The sequence below is a fragment of the Pelophylax lessonae genome, assembly GCF_965119305.1.
Source record: "Pelophylax lessonae genome assembly, chromosome: 3".
NCBI lineage: Eukaryota > Metazoa > Chordata > Amphibia > Anura > Ranidae > Pelophylax > Pelophylax lessonae.
This window is the reverse complement of record NC_138770.1, coordinates 475902682-475916709: the sequence shown is the minus strand read 5'-3', so window position 1 is coordinate 475916709 and position 14028 is coordinate 475902682.

Sequence of the window (14028 nt, the reverse complement as noted above, 5' to 3'; positions counted from 1 at the left end):
CTGTCCTGGGACCAATCCTGTTTAATTTGTTCATAAATGATCTAGAGGAGGGGATATCGAGTACAATCTCAGTATTTGCAGATGATAATAAACTAGGCATGCCAATATCTTCTATGCAGGATGTGGAAACCTTGCAAGCAGACCTGAACAAAATAACGGGGTGGGCAACTACATGGCAGATGAGGTTTAATGTTGATAAATGTAAAGTAATGCAATTGGGGGCCAGAAACCATAAAGCAAGCTACTCACTAGGGGGGGAACCTCTGGGTGAGTCTAGGATGGAAAAGGACTTGGGGGTACTGGTAGACAACAAGCTTGGCAGTGGCATGCAATGCCAAGCCGCCGCAAGCAAAGCCAACAGAATACTGGGATGTATAAAAAAGGGGATTCACTCCAGAAATAAAGAGATTATTCTCCCACTCTACAAGACTCTGGTCCGGCCACATCTGGAGTATGCTGTCCAGTTCTGGGCACCGGTCCTCAGGAAGGATGTGCTGGAATTGGAGAAAGTCCAGAGAAGGGCAACAAAAATAATTAGGGGAATGGAGGACATCAGCTATGAGGAAAGACTACAAGCACTGAACCTTTTCTCTCTGGAGAAGAGACGATTGAGGGGGGATATGATATCAATGTACAAATACTGTACTGGTGACTGGAGCATAAGGAACAAACTATTCAGAGAAAGGAGATACAATAAGACACGTGGCCACTCACTAAAACTAGAGGAAAGGCGGTTTAACCTTAAAGTGCGTAAGGGGTTCTTTACTGTAAGAGCAGTAAGGATGTGGAATTCTCTTCCACAAGCAGTCGTATCAGCAGGGAGCATCGATAGTTTCAAAAAACTATTAGATGGACACCTTAAAGACCACAACATACAGGGGTATACAATGTACGGTTAAAAGCATACACACACACGCATCATAGGTTGAACTGGATGGACTGATGTCTTTTTTCAACCTTACTAACTATGTAACTATGTAACTAATTATAGGGAGAATTCTAGCTTTCCTGCAAGCGGGGGTAGATATGAAATTAGCTTTGAGCATGATTAAAGGGCAGATTTCAGCTTTATAATTTTTTTTCCAGGAACCGATCGCTTCCCATTCGTTGGTTCAAACCTTCGTCCAGGGAATATTGTGTTTGCCTCCACCTGTGAAGCCACCATTGTGTCCTTGAGACTTAAATTTGGTGTTGGCAGTTTTGCAAAAACAGCCTTTTGAACCTCTGGGACAGGCTCCCCTTGTTCTTTTTACCAGAAAACTGGTATTTTTGATTGTGATAAAAGCTAAAAGGGTATTGGAACTAGCAACTCTTTCCTGTAAAGAGCCATTCTTGAAATTTTATTAAGATAGGATGATTTTACGTCCACACCAAGATTTTTTGCCCAAGGTAGTTATACTACCTTCTTGTTTTTCCAGATCCTCACTCAGAGGAGAAAAAGTTATTACATTCTCTTGATGTAGTGCGTGCACTTAAAGCGGAGTTCCGGCCCCAAAATCGACATAGGTCTTCTAGGTCACCTGAAAAGGAAATGGATAATTACGATTTTTTTTTTTTTTTTTTACTTACCTTGTAATTGCAGAAAAATACACTCACCTTTCTTCCACTTCCTCCCTCGGCGGCCGCAGCCCACGCCGTCACTTCCGCTTTGCAATGATTCCTGGGAGCTGAACGTCATCGCTCCCAGGAATCAATGCGCCTGCACTGGCCCCAACGTCAGTTCCGGTGCAGGCGTGTCATACCTTGCTAAACAGCTTCTGGGCATGCCCAGAAGCTGTGCAGGGATGACGCTGCAGCCCCGGAAGTGATGGCGGGGCCGGCGCAGTGCATCGTGGGACCGAAGAGGACGGAAGAGGATGCAGAAGAGGATCGTGCTGGCTTCAAGCTGCCCACACCTGAGATGGCAGCACTGGAGAAGAAATTTTCAAGGTAAGTATTTCTTCTAAAAGGTGAGTGCGAACCGGGACAGATCAGAGGCTATCCATTGTGGAATGTACTAGCCCTGATTGTCCCGGGGGGATTTTTATTGAAATTTTTTTTGGGTGACCGGAACTCCGCTTTAAGTTTTGCTTAAAGGACACCGCTCAGATTCGTAAGACTGAGAGCTGGTTTGTGCTGCCAGAAGTGCCCAGAAAGGGGTTGGCAGCATCTAAATCTACAATTTCTTGTTGGATTTGCCAGGTTATTACCCAGGCATATGGTTTAGTAGGAAAGGTTCCCCATTTTCTTGTAAAGTTACATTCTACCAGAGGAGTAGGTGCCTCTTGGGCACATCGCCATCAAGCCTCTACGCCTCAGAATTGCAAGGCCGCGACCTGGTCGTCGGTGCATACGTTCACTCATTTCTACATAGTGGATGTTGGGACCCAGGAGCAGTCTGCTTTTGGCCGCAGTGTTCTGCAGGCGGCGGTGTAATCCTTCTTTTGGGGTCAGATGGCGGTATTTTTTTGGTGTCCCCTTTCCCTCAGATGCATTGCTTTGGGTTGTCCCTTATGTTATGATTTATGGCTCTGTGTCCCGTGATGTACGAAAAGAAAAATTGATTTTTAATCCATACTTGCCTATAAAATCAATTTCTTGAAGTAGGTCCCTCCCCTCTTCTATGGGGTCTTTTTTGCTTGCTACAAAACTGAGGTACTTCCTGTGTTGGAGGGGTTATATAGGGGGTTATTAATTCTGATTAGTTGACAGTGTCCTTCACCTATAGGTGGCTATATAACCCATATGTTATGATTTATGGCTGTGCGTCCTGTGATGTACTTCAAGAAATGGATTTTACAGGTAAGTATGAATTAAAAATCCATTTTTTCCACTTTCTGCTATCTAACATTCCCAATAAAAAAAAAATTAAAATCAATTTTTTTCATCATTTTAGGCCAATTTGTATTCTGCCACAGATTCTTGGTTAAAAAAATCCCAATATTCCAATATATTGATTGGTTTGCGCAAAAGTTATCGCATCTCCAAACTAGGGGAAAGATTTATGTCATTTTTATTTATTTTATTTATTTTACTAGTAAAGATGGCGATCAGCGTTTAATGGGACCGCGACATAGCGGCAGGCAGATCGGACACCTATCTGACACTTTTGGGGGGACCAGTGACATTACTACAGTAATCAGTGCTAGAGAGAAGGGGTTAACACTAGGGTGATCAAAAGGTTAAATGTGTCCCTAGGGGGTGCTTTCTAACTGTGTGAGGGATTGACTTATGGAATCAACACATGGGAAAGCCCTGCAAGATGTCCCAGTCAGCGGAGCGGTATCAGGATGGCCTTGGCTGACAGGGGCATCTTGCAGCGCTTTTCCAATGCCCATTTTATGGATTGATTTTGGGAGTAACATTCTACAGATTTATAATAAAGCTTCATGATAAAGCTTCATGTGCTGCACTTAGTATGGCGCTTGGGTTTTATTCCCAGCTATTTACAAGTTTCTTCTTGCTTGCACACTGAGCTACCATCAGAAAGGAGCTTGCATATGGACTTGTGTTTCCATTTATGAACTGTTTCATAAAATGTTTTTTAGTATGTTAATAATGTGATCGGTACCAGTGGGGCACAGCAATACTTTCCATTTGTGACAATATTTTTGCCTATTTCTGTTGTGTCTTACACAGTGCTTCATTGCACTGACTTTTACATTATATTTATAGAGACCCCCTATTGCTATAACTATGAAATTCAGCAGTCCTACCTACTGTTGATATGCAAACTTCCTCAAATATACTGCCCCTATCTTTCTTTTAAAATAAGCCCTAAAAATAGGGTTCTTTTTACATGGGCATGATCAGTTCTGTCATGTTTTTCCATGAAAATATAGATTCAGTTTACATCAGTTTTTACATCCCTTTTCAGGACAGTTTAGTTTACATCAGTTTTTACATCCACCCACTAGCATCCTAATAACCATGACTCATCCCTGCTGCCAGCTGGGGATTCTGTAAACAAAGGAGCAGTCAGTGACAAATAAAAAAAAAAACAAATTTTTGTCTTACGGTAAAACCCTTTTCTCTGATATTCATTGGCGGACACAGCTCCATATCTTCTTTGACCCTTGATTTTGCTGCTCTCCTTAGGAGGAACACTCCTGAGGACATCAGACAGAAAATAATTGACTATGCCTATACAGCAGTCCCAGGAGGTATACTCCCACTTTGTGCTTTAGGACTTCAGTTTTGTAACAAGCAGTGTCAGAAGAATACATAACCCAACTCAACAGAGGGGTGGGTGCTGTGTCGGTCAATGAACATCAGAGAAAAGGATTTTATGGTAAGACAAAAATCAATTTTTTTCTTTCGTTCATTGATGGACAGAGCTCCATATCTTCTTTGACCCTTGGGACGTCCCAAAGCAGTGTCAGCATGAGGGGTGGGAAAAACACAGCAATAAACATATTTTTAAAATGGGCCAACCAGGTAAACCAGGAGCTCAACCAGGAACAAAGGAAAAAATACACCCTCAAGAGGCAGGAGCCTCTGTAACAGCAGCCTGCAAAACTTTGCGGCCGACTGCAGCATCTGCAGATACTAGCAAATCCCCCTTGTAAAACGTTGTAAATGTACAGATGGCCAGGTGGCCACCTTACGAAACCTGTACCACTGACGCCTGATGATGGAAGGCCCAAGAAGCACTAAGCGCCTTCATAGAATGTGCCTTAACAGTGAAAGGAGGAACCTGACCCTTAATGGAAGAGGGCCTGATCCACCTGGAAATGGTTGTCACAGATGCGGCCTGCCCCTTAAGAGATCTAACAAGGAATCTGATTTTTGCAATGACTCGATTGCCACCAGGTAAACTTTGATTGCCCAAAGCACATCTAAGGAATCTAAAGCAATTTCTTTAGGACGTTTTGGCTTAGGACACAAGGAAGCCAACTCAATGTCTTAATTTAAATGGAAACCCAAAACAACCTTAGGAAGGAATGACTGACAGGGACGAAGCACCACTTTGTCCCTGTGAACCGCCAGGTAAGGTGACCGACAGGACAACACAGCCAGCTCCGACACCCTACGTACAGAAGTGATAGCCACCAAAAAGGCTACCTTCTATGACAGGGTAGGCAGAGGAAGTTCACAAATATTTTCAAAAGGCGTTTTTTAAAGAACCGACAGTACCAAGTTAAGGTCCCATGGAGGCAACGGAGACCTAACCGGAGGAGCCAGTCACCTGAACGAAAGTGTGAACTAAGGAATTGGAGGCCAACGTCACTGGAAAAAAAGATGGTCAAGGTGGAAATCTGACCCTTGATGGTGTCCAGGGCCAAACGCTGATCTACACTTCGTAGAAACTCCAGCAGACGGGACACCGAAAAGGAACGGGAAGAAACCCCCCAAGCCTCACACCAAGCAATGTACACCTCCAAACTCTATGATAAATCTTTCTCAAAGTAGATTTCCTAGCTTTAAACAGTGCAGGAATTACCAAATCCGACAACCCCCTGTCCTTCAGTACCTGGCTTTCAATAGACATGTCGTTAAAGCCAGCGACCGTAAAGCAGGATGGAAGATCAGTCCTTGAGACAAAAGATCTTCTCGGAGAGGGAGTCCCCAAGGGGCATGGGCTGGTATACCAGCCTTACTAGGTCTGCATACCAAGACCGGCGAGGCCAGTCTGGAGCCACCAAAATGTTCTGCGTAGAAGTCTCGGCAGAAATTGTAATGGAGGAAAGGCATATATGAGACCATACTGACCCCAAGGGGCCACCAGAGCATTGGAGGCATTGGCCAGAAGATCCCGAGACCGTGCCATAAACCTCTGAACCTTCTGGTTGAGACAAAAGGCCAACTGGTCCAACTTAGAAGTCCGCCACTGGAGACACAGTTGTTGAAAAACTTCCGGGTGAAACAACCATTCGCCCAGATCCAGCGCCTGTCGATTGAGGTAGTCCGCCTGCCAATTTTCCACCCCTAAAATGTGCACAGCAGAGAGGGCCGGAACAAAATATTCTGCCCACCTTAGAATGCCGGCCACTTCTCTGGCCACTAGGGCACTTCTGGTGCCCCCTTGATGATTGACATATGCCATGGCCGTGGCGTTGTCCATCTGAATCCTTACCCCTGCAGACGATCCATCCACCGGGACAGGCAAAGCCTGATCACCTGAATCTACAGGATATTGAGCGACAGACTAAACTCTTTCCAAGTCCAAACCCCTTGAGCCGAATCTGTGCCTAAGACACCTCCCCAGCCGGACAGGCTGGCATCCTTGGAAACCACCGTCCAGTACAGGGGAAGAAAGGACTTTTCCTGTCGAAGTGCCGGGGAACGAAGCCACCATATCAAGAATCCCCTCGTACCCTGGCTCAACAGGATCAGATTTTCCAAAGAATGTGGATTCTTGTCCCATTTGGCATGAATCTCTCTGCAAGGGCCTGGTATGGAACTGACGAAACTGAACCGCCTTGAAGGTATAGACCATCAAGCTGTAACGCTCCTGCGTTTTTAGTATAGGCTGGATTTGCAGCTGCAAAATCTCCACTCAGTAGTCATGTAGAGATGTGTTGAATACCAGATCCAACTCTCCAGGACTCATCACCATGGGCCTGTCAGCTTCAACATACAGATATATACACACTCAATGAGATGTTCCTGGAGTGATAGTATGTATATGATAGTATGAAGGTGATGTGCTGAAGGGACAGGTGTGAACAGTGACAAGGATGGTAATCACTTGATAGGGTTTGTATAGGAGAGTTCAAGATGGTATTAGGAATGCAGATAGGTTAGTATCGAGTATGCTAACAGGTGGTGAGGACAGCAGATGACAAATATAGGATAGACTAACCCAGTGCAAGGATAGATAGTAGTAGACAGGAGAGCCAGCAATCTATGCAGCAGTGCAGATGATAGATGGTAGTAGGCTGAAGAGCTAGCAATCTATGTAACAGTGCAGATGATAGGATAGTATAGATAGGTAGTAACAGTCCTTAATGTGCATAGGTAGATAGTGCAATAAGGTTATGGAGGGTTCCCCTGCGGGGTACTTATCACTTGTAATGTTAGTAGTTTAGAGAGGTCCAGTAGATGAGGAATGATCCGGTAGCGAGATACAGGGATCAGTAGCGAGGTTCCGGTCTGCTCCAGGTAAAGGGAATGGCTGGAGGTTCCGATCGAGAGACAGGCTTGAAAGCATGTGGGTAACAAGGCAGGTTGAACGAACAATGTGAGTGAGACCGCCGGCGGTTGAAATAGCCGCTCTGCGGCGCTCAGCAGTGACATCATCGTTCTTAAAGGTATATGCGTACCACCTGAAGAGAAAGGTGGGACGCATTACAGAGGAAAGTGGTGATTAAGGGTACCGGAGGTACCAGAATCTTACACAAGCCCAGCACTTGCATGCAAGTCTTGAGAGATGACGACGGTTGAAAAACAGGAGCAGAATCGCATCCTGAAACTTTTGGAGTTTTGTCTCTGGAAGAAACACCCAGGCTGAGGCTGAATCCAGAGTCAGGCCCAGGTAATCCAGTCTGTTGGACAGAGTCAGAGCTGATTTCTGAAAATTCAGTTTTCAGCTGAACTCTTGCAGAGTTCGCACAGTGATGTCCAAATCGTCTTGTAAGACAGATGGAGACTCTGCTCCCAGAAGGAGATCATCCAGGTACCCCAGTAATGCTATTGCCCTCTTTCTGAGCAGGGCCAACACTTTTGTGAACACCTGAGGAGCTGAGACGAGACAAAAGGGTAACGCCACAAATTGATAATGCTCCTCGCTGAAAAGGCTGGTGCCCGACATATATTGGGATATGGAGGTAAGTGTCCTTGATATCGATACAGGCCAAAAAATCCCCTTGATGAAGGGATGCCACTACCATGCGAATGGACTCCATCTGAAATTTCTGAACCCACACAAAGCGGTTCAGGGCCATGAAATCCAAGAATGGATGAACCTTGCCTTCCTTCCTGGGAACAGTAAACAGGTTTGAATAAAACTCCTGAAAACATTCCAACTCTGTAACCGATACAATTCCTCCTTGCGAGAGTAGATCCTGAAAAAGCCCAGCAGCCGATCCAGGGACAGACGCAAATTGGAGGGAAAGAACGTTGCTCGAGGTAAGGACCAAAACTCGATCTTGTAACCTGACCGAATCAACTTGTGGACCCATTTGTCTTGAATGAAAGAGGTCCATGGGTCTGGAAAAAAATGAAGACATCCCCCCACCCCAGGCATGGCTGAGGGCACCCCTTGCAGGCAGAAGAGGACTTGTCTGCGGTACCAGCGGAATCCGCTTTTGGCTTACCAGACCAGTGTCTCTTGGAACCTCCTGCAAAATTACGGGCTGATTTTGATTTCTTGTGCTGCGACACCGCAGGACGAGAGGGCAGTTTGTGGGCCGAGAAGAAAGGACCACATTTACGACGAGGCTCTTTGCTCTTGGCCACCTGTGGAAGCAGAGTATTCTTACCCCCCGTAAGACCTTTAATGATCTCTTCCATAGAAGCTCCGAACAGGCGGTCTCCTACAAAAGGGAGATCAGTCAGCACCTTTTGTAAAAGCCTGGTCTGCAGACTAGTATTTCAGCCAAATCATGTGAGGAAGAGTCACAGCTGTCACAGACACTCTGCAGGCCAAAGGGGCCACATTCAGAGAGGCAGATATACTGTAACCCCTGTACCAACTGATCCGCCAGCTCAGGAGGATGCTGACCCCCTTCCAAATCCTGGCGCAGAAGCTTTGCCCATTCCGTTCCTTGGCAAACACCGGCCTCAAATATGAACCTGCCACGGTAAAAAGGTATGTGTTTCAGGGAACCTTGGATAGTCTGCGGGTACCAAATTGCACCAGCACAGCCGACGCAGCATTTGCTGTGTCATCCAATTTTAAAGTTCCCCGCACTGATACAAACAGTGCCTCCACAAGCGCCTTTTCATGCGCGGTTGTAGTGGAAGAGGACTCTCATTGTCAGAGCACTCCGGTTATGTGGACGCAGGCCCAGCAGGCTGACTCATGTCCGCAGCGACCAAATCAACCTCAGAATCTGAGAAGGCAGAGGATACAGGTGAAGGCGGGGGAGCGCTTTTTGCTAGGCCTCTTTTGAAGGGCCATATCAACTTTGGACACCAGTGACTGTAGGACCGCCGTCATGGCCGCCAGGGTCCCGCAGCTTCTGAGAGTGGGTCAGATGGTGACACATGTTCCAGGGACTCCATGGTTAACCCGAGGACCGCCAGCAAATTCTGAAAAAAATCACAGTAAAATCCCCCCCCCCCCCACTGCTGCAGCAGTGGCACCACAGGTCCCAGCACACCAAGCGCAGCTATAGCAGAAAGAGGGAGACTCACCACCACCGACTCAGGAGGGACACAGAATGCCAATCTGCATGCCGCACGGCAATCAAAGGAAAAAAGAAGCGCAGGCACGGTCACTAGAGGCCCACCACCGAACACCACTCCACAGATCTACAAGAAAATGGCCACCTCATTGCCTTAAATGGAAAAATACAGAAACATGCCCGACGGTGTACACAAACATGGCCACCAAGCTCCATAGCAGCCATCCAGAAGAAAATGGCGGTGCCACGTCTCACTCCTGGGACCCCCAACGGCCCCTGAGGTACATGTAGCCAGCCAGGGGAGACCTAACAGGAACCCCCACCAGGACATTTTTCCTCAGAATGTAAGCCGCCAGCAGTGTGTTCCCACCCGCCTCCAGCCCATCACCACATAACAACCCACACTGAAGGATAGCCTGGCCACCCCGGGGGGAGGACTAAGGAGGGCAGGTGAGGGTATTAGAGCAGGGGGACCCCGCTAGTGAGGGGGGGGCACCATTTGGGAAAGAAGGGCACATAGGGGGCCTACCAACCCAAGGGAGGGGCCCGCGTCCAGCCTGATAATCCCCCAGAAGAGAGGGGGGACACTACTCACCACATCTTGGAACCAAGCGGGCACCACTCCAGGCAGTCCACCGCACTATCTTTGAATGGGGGTGCTTTGGGCCAGAGGTACGCTGTGACTCAGGTTGTGACCAGGGCTATGTGTCCTAACAAGACGTTTAACTCGCCGGAAAGCCTCCGTCGATTGGGGCTATGTCGCAGCCAACCTAGCGCGGAGCTAAAGTTGGGTTGCGCTGGCTGGCCAGACTGGGAAGACCGTAAAGATCTAGGATATCCAGTGTGTCACCAAGTCCGGCTGTTGATTGTAGTTCTCTCAGGAAATAATAACATAAGAAAAAAATTCTGTTTAAAAAGGTAAAAATGCCAGGACCAGAGATCCCAGCAAGGAACTAGGTCCTTATCCTTACTCCTGACTAGGCAGAAAAAAACCTGAAGTCAGGAAGTGGGAGTATACCCGCTGGGGCTGCCCTATAGGTGTAGTCAATTATTTTCCGCCTAGTGTCTATATGGAGCTGTGTTTGTCAATGAACGAAAGAGAAAAACCCTGAGTGGTAAGGTCTGGTATGGATTTTAAGAGCCAAAAAAAAGAGCCAAAAAAACAAAAACAAAAAACAAACCTATACTAGACCCTTATCTGAGCATGCTGCTTGACAGGCCACGAAAGAGGGGGTGCACATTGCGACCCCAAACCATACCAGGCCACATGTTCTCAACCCTGGCCCAGTGGTTGTGGGGCAGTGATGTCACTAGGGTTGGTGTCACCCGGTGCGGAAAAAAACATTGTGTCAACCCCCTCCACAAACTATAGTCCCCCCTCAGTACAGACCCCCCTTCACTAAGTGCAAACCCCTCCTTCCATCAGTATAGACCCCTCTCCATCAGTAAAGACCCTCCTCCCCTCAGTACAGACCCCTCTCCCTCAGTATAGACCCCTCTCCCTCAGTACAGACCCCTCTCCCTCAGTACAGACCCCTCTCCCTCAGTACAGACCCCTCTCCCTCAGTACAAACCCCCTTCCATCAGTACAGACCCCCCCCTCCATCAGTGCAGACCCCCCTCCATCAGCATAGACCCTGCTCCCCTCAGTGCAGACCCCCCCTCCATCAGTGAAGACCCCCATCCACCAGTATAGACCCCCTCCATCAGTGCAGACCCCCCTCAGTATAAATTAAACCATACCTCAGACCCTCAGTATAGGCTCCCCCTCACTATCAGTACAGACCCACATCCCCTCAGTACAGACCCCCCTAGTACAAAACCCCACTCCATCAAAACAGACCGCTCCTCCCCTCAGTGCAAACCCTCCTCCATCAGTGCAGACCCCCCTCAGTTCAGGCCCCTCTCTCGGTGCAGACCCCACCTCTGTACGGACCCCCCTTCCATCAGTATAAACCCCCCACTATTAAGTACAGACCCCCCTCCCTCAGTACACAGCCCCCCTCCACTAAGTACAGACCTCCTTCAGTATATACCCCCCCCACTAAGTACAGACCCCTCTCCCACAGTATAGAACCCCCTCTATCAGCCCAGACCCCCCTCAGTACAGTACAGACCCCCCTCCATCAGTATAAACCCCCCCCTCAGTACAGACCCCCCCCCCTCAGTATAGACCCCTCTGTACAAACCTCCCTTCATCAGTGCAGACCTTACCCCCCTCAGTGCAGACCCCCTTCCATCAGTAAAGACCCCTCTCCCATCAGTGCAGACCCCCACCCCTCAGTATAGACCCCTCTCCATCAGTACAGACCCCCCTCCTCCATCAGTGCAGACTCCCCCTCAGTATAGACCCTTCTCCATCAGTACAGACCCCCCTCAGTTTAGACCCCCCCTTCCATCAGAATAGACCCCCACCCCTTCCATCAGTATACACTCTTCTCCATGAGCACAGACCCCCTCAGTGCAGACACCCTGCCTTCCTCTGTACAGATCCCCCTCCATCAGTATAGACCCCGCCCTCAGTATAGACCCCCCTTCCATCAGTATAGACCCCTCTCCATCAAAACAGACCCCCTTTGTGCTCTTTTGGAGGGTTGGATTTCAAATCCAAACCCATTTCTAGCATAGGACCCTCCTCTCCCCTCCCATAGTGCCCGCCAGCACATGTCCTCCTAATCCCCCCTCCCCCTCCCCCCCTGTACCTGTCTCCAGCCCAGAGTGCCCGAGTACCTGTCTCCAGACAAGAGTACATGAGTACCTATCTGCAGCCCATCAGATTGCCTGAGTACCTGTCTCTAGCCCATCAGAGTACCCAAGTACCTCTCTGCAGCCCATCAGAGTACCCGAGTACCTTTCTGAAGCTGATTAATGTACCTAAGTACCTGTCTGCAGCCCATCAGAGTTCCTGAGTACCTACCTGCAGCTCATCAGAGTACCTAAGTACCTATCTGCAGCCCAAGCCTCCTAGATTATGTGTTGCGGTGTTTGCTTTCCAAAATGGGGTGATTTTGTGGGCATTTCCATTGTCCTGGTGCTCCCGGGCGGCTGTCTACAAAAGTGTGATAGGTTGTAATGAAATTCGATGTGAAATTTATGCTCCTACAACGGCTAAAGGTGCTACTTGGATGTTGGGCCTCTGTATGTGGGCAGGCTGTGTAAAAGTCTCACACATGTTGTATCACCATACTCCGGACGAGTAGCAGAATGTATTTTGGGTAGTAATTTTTGCTATGTACATGCTGTGTGTAGTGATGTCGCGAACCTAAAATTCGCCGTTCGCGAACGGCGAACGCGAACATCGGCAAATGTTCGCGAACCGGCGAACCGGGCGAACCGCCATAGACTTCAATAGGCAGGCGAATTTTAAAACACACAGGGACTCTTTCTGGCCACAATAGTGATGGAAAAGTTGTTTCAAGGGGACTAACACCTGGACTGTGGCATGCCGGAGAGGGATCACGCAAAAAAAAGTTCTTAAAAATTATAATTTTTTGATAGAGAGCCAATTATTGGAAAAATTAAAAAAAAATAAAAATAAAAAATTTCTTTGGATTTAGCATCTGGGGGGTCTAAAAAGTGTACCTGTGAAGTTTCAGCTCTGTAGCATGTCCAGAACCCCTAAAAAACAGCATTTTTCTTATATTTTCAGGAATATGGCTTCTCTGCGGCTGGCTTTTTCTCTTGCAGGCATTTATCGGGCATTTTTTTAGGCAGGCATGTCATTTTTTGTATTTAGTGTCTGGGGGGTCTAAAAAGTGTACCTGTCAAGTTTCAGCTCTGTAGCATGTCCAGAACCCCTAAAAAACAGCATTTTTCTTATATTTTCAGGAATATGGCTTCTCTGCGGCTGGCTTTTTCTCTTGCAGGCATTTAGCGGGCATTTTTTTAGGCAGGCATGTCATTTTTTGTATTTAGTGTCTGGGGGGTCTAAAAAGTGTACCTGTCAAGTTTCAGCTCTGTAGCATGTCCAGAACCCCTAAAAAACAGCATTTTTATTATATTTTCAGTAATACGGCTTCTCTGCGGCTGGCTTTTTCTCTTGCAGGCATTTATCGGGCATTTTTTTAGGCAGGCATGTCATTTTTTGTATTTAGTGTCTGGGGGGTCTAAAAAGTGTACCTGTCAAGTTTCAGCTCTGTAGCATGTCCAGAACCCCTAAAAAACAGCATTTTTCTTATATTTTCAGGAATACGGCTTCTCTGCGGCTGGCTTTTTCTCTTGCAGGCATTTAGCGGGCATTTTTTTAGGCAGGCATGTCATTTTTTGTATTTAGTGTCTAGGGGGTCTAAAAAGTGTACCTGTCAAGTTTCAGCTCTGTAGCATGTCCAGAACCCCTAAAAAACAGCATTTTTCTTATATTTTCAGGAATACGGCTTCTCTGCGGCTGGCTTTTTTTCTTGCAGGCATTTAGCGGGCATTTTTTTAGGCAGGCATGTCATTTTTTGTATTTAGTGTCTGGGGGGGTCTAAAAAGTGTACCTGTCAAGTTTCAGTTCTGTAGCATGTCCAGAACCCCTAAAAAACAGCATTTTTCTTATATTTTCAGGAATACGGCTTCTCTGCGGCTGGCTTTTTTTCTTGCAGGCATTTAGCGGGCATTTTTTTAGGCAGGCATGTCATTTTTTGTATTCAGTGTCTGGGGGTCTAAAAAGTGTACCTGTCAAGTTTCAGCTCTGTAGCATGTCCAGAACCCCTAAAAAACAGCATTTTTCTTATATTTTCAGGAATACGGCTTCTCTGCGGCTGGCTTTTTCTCTTGC